The 3,558-nt window shown below is 45.7% G+C and overlaps 1 pseudogene; it reads right to left on the reverse strand.

Annotated features, from left to right (window-relative positions):
• Positions 1 to 1,770: 1,770 nt before the first annotated feature.
• Positions 1,771 to 2,996, reverse strand: LOC101006282 (annotated as a pseudogene).
• Between the last annotated feature and the right edge of the window lie 562 nt (positions 2,997 to 3,558).

Genomic DNA, 3,558 nt, shown 5'->3' on the forward strand with positions numbered 1-3,558 from the left:
TAGAGAGTTTTCAACATATGAGTGATAAATGAAGCTGTTGGGATCCCCTCCAATGAACAGTAAGAATATATATTTTTGGTAGAGGAAAGGGCTAATGATAAAGACCGAGAAAAAGAATGTTGTTAGTAAAACGGTCAACTGGGAAAAAGCGACAGAGTTGTGGAAGGCAAAAGAAGTTTCTTTCTTTTTCTCTTTTTTTTTTTTTTCCTGAGATGGAGTCCCGTTCTGTCACCCAGGCTGGAGTGCAGTGACACGATCTAGGCTCACTACAACCTCTGCCTCCCCAGTTCAAGCAATTCTCCTGCCTCAGCCTCCCAAGTGGCTGGGATTACAGGCACATGCCACCACGCCCAGCTAATTTTTGTATTTTTAGTAGAGGTGGGGTTTCACCATGTTGGCCAGGCTGGTTTTGAACTCCTGACCTTAAGTGATTCGCCTGTCTCGGTCTCTCAAAGTGCTGGGATTCCAGGCGTGAGCCACCGTGCCCCGCCGCCAAAAGAGGAATTTCAAGAGTTGGTGATAATCTGGGTCAAATCAGCTAATTAACTATTAATTCACTCAACGAATATTAAGCTGGCCATGTACCTGGTATAGTATTAGACTTGGGGGATACAAAGTTGAAAAGACAAAGCTAGCAGGGTGGTTGGGTAGGATGGGAGCTGGGGGAAGCCACTGGATCCTGACACCAGGAAATCACCCTGTAGTTTAATAAAGTGATGAGATCGGGGTAAAGTTGTGGTAGCAGAGGAGTGGCTGGAAGGGAGAATCTTTCTGAAGAAAGTCTGTGGTGAAACGCAGGAAAGCAAAGGGGTTCCACAGGAACTGACATTGGAAAGAAGACATTTGAGAGAGTGGGAAACGTGCGTGCATGTGTAAGCTGAGAGGATCACACTGATGGGCTCAACGCATTCTTTCAGCAAGGGTTTATTAATAGCTATTTGGGAGCAGACACAATTACTAGGGGAGGGGAGGATGACTGAGCAGTGAACAAAACTCCACCCTCAGGAGGTTTCCACTCTAGCAAAGGGAGACAGACAGAAAGCAAACTCAGAACACATAACGTGCTCATGTGTTGGCAAATGCTATAAACAACATGAGCACCAGGTGGTAGGGGAGAGGGTACTTTATTGGAGGCCAGGCCTCTCCATGGTGTACGCTTGCACTGAGGCCTAAGTCACGAGGCGAGGGGCACCTGCACCGTCATACGGATGAACAGCCCTCCAGCAGAGGGAGAAGCAGGTGAGGAGGTGGGAGTGAGCCTAGGATGCTGGAGGGAAGGCAAGGCGGGGAGGAAGGTTGCAGGAAGTGAGGTTCATAGGTGGACAGTGGTCAGCTCCACAGGGCTTTGCAGGTCAAGGCAAAGGGCTTGGCTTTTGTTTAATTGATGTGCAAAACAACCGAAGGCTTTAGGCAGCGAATTGATCAGACTTCTTCTTTTTTAATGGTAAGAGAATTTTATTTTAATAAAAATGTCCTCTTTTTTAATTCACCCCTTTCTCTACCACTAGAAAGTAGCTTTATTGCTAAAAAGCAATCCGTTTATTTTATTTTATTTTATTTATTTATTTATTTATTTATTTATTTATTTATTTATTTAGAGATGGAGTCTTGCTCAGGCTGGAGTGCAATGGCCCAATCTCAGCTCACTGCAACCTCTGCCTCCCGGGTTCAAGTGATTCTCCTGCCTCAGCCTCCTGAGTAGCTGGGATTACAGGTGTGCTGTCACCATACCCGGCTAATTTTTGTATTAGTAGAGACGGGGTTTCACCATGCTGGCCAGGCTGGTCCTGAACTCCTGACCTCAGATGATCCGCCCGCCTTAGTCTCCCAAAGTGCTGGGATTACAGACGTGAGCCACCGTGCCCGGTGAAGCAATCCGTTTATTTAGACATTCTCTTCTTAGGCATTTTTAAGTTTTTCCACCGCTGTAACACCACTGCGTATTTTTCACTTTCAGTCTTCTCTTCAAACACTTTTTTTTCGGGAGAATCTGCATCACTGTCTCTGTTCCTGCTTCCTTATCCTCTCCAATGAGAAGATCCAATGTATCTCCCACTTTCACCATTCTGCTTTTCTTCCATAATTTTTCCCCATTCAGCCTGAGTTCACCTTTGCAGAATGCATCTTCCACTTTGTTTCTTCCAATATCCTGGCTTGTCTTCAGGACAGCGTCATCCTGAAAAGATCGCACTACTGTTTCCAGGTCTTATAGTCTTTGACTATAGTAGGGCCATCCTCAAACTCCTCTTCCTGCTCACTCATCTCGTTCTGATCACTTTCTGCATCAGAGTCCTCTTCATCTTCTATTTTTTGCAGAGACTTTTTAGTAGATTTTTTAGAGCTTATTACTTTTGAGTCTTATGGAAAATGGAAAAATATATTCCAGAGACATTAAAAGCCCCGGGAGTCTCAGTGAGAAAATATTATGGAAAAGTGTTTTATAATTTGGTGCATGTAACTTGGTACTAGAAAAATACAAGTATTGATTCCAGGAAGTACAGGGTTTGTGTGACGAAGGTGTCCCTCAGAGAACACCCCAGAGTCCAATCCAGGTATCTGGCTTTCTTAAAACACCAGCGTGCAATTTGACACTAGTCATTGCCATGGCACTTATCACCTGTATGTCAGGGCCTCCGAACAGACACGTTTTTTCCTCTGAGGTCCACAATGCTTACTGTTGGAGAACCGTCTGTTGGAGATGAGAGGAGACTCAGCGAGAAGAGTCAGGAGGCCTGCGGTGGGCGGGGCAGGAGCTGCTGGTGCTTGGGCCAGCCCCAGGGTTTTGGCAGTGAAGATGCTGGGAAGTGGTAGAGCTGAGGACGGTTTGTGAGTGGAATTCCATCAGGACTTGATGGGTTTGGATGTGGCATTAAAGGGGAGCCTGGCTCAGAATAAAAGTGAAGTTGCAAGAGGACTGAATGATTGATAAAGAAGTCCCCAGGAAAGGAGGGAAAATGGGATTCAGCATTGCGGGGGGTGTGTGTGTGTGTGTGTGTGTGTGTATGTATGTAGGGAGGTTAAGACTTGATCAAAGCCTGGGCAACAAAGCAAGACCTTGTCTCTGCAAAACATTTTTAAAATATTAGCTTGGCGCAGTGGTGTGCTCCTATAGTCCCAGCTACAGGAGGCTGAGGCAGGAGGATTGCTTGAGCCCAGGAGTTCAAGGTCGCACTGAGCTGTGATCATGCCACTGCACTCTGGCCTGGGCAGTAAGATCCTGTCCCCTTCCTGAAAAAAAATAATAAAAATAAAAAGTGAAGTTACTAGAGGACTGAATGACTGATAAAGAAGTCCCCAGAAAAGGTGGGAAAATGGGATTCAGCATTGTGTGTGTGTGTGTGTGTGTGTATGTGTGTAGGGAGGTTAAGACTTGATCTGATTGGGATGCTTCTTTTTAGCCCAGACAAGAAGGAATGGAACTTGTAAACAGAGAAACAGTCTATGACTTTGACAAATTCTGGGATCTCTCTGAGCCTTTTCTGTAAAACAGAGGCTTGTTGTTGGGATTCACACAGCTCATAAGTGCCCAGGGCCTGGCATAATGCCCAGCACCATAGC

The sequence above is a fragment of the Papio anubis genome, chromosome 6 (genome assembly GCF_008728515.1).
Source record: "Papio anubis isolate 15944 chromosome 6, Panubis1.0, whole genome shotgun sequence".
Taxonomy (NCBI): Eukaryota; Metazoa; Chordata; class Mammalia; order Primates; family Cercopithecidae; genus Papio; species Papio anubis.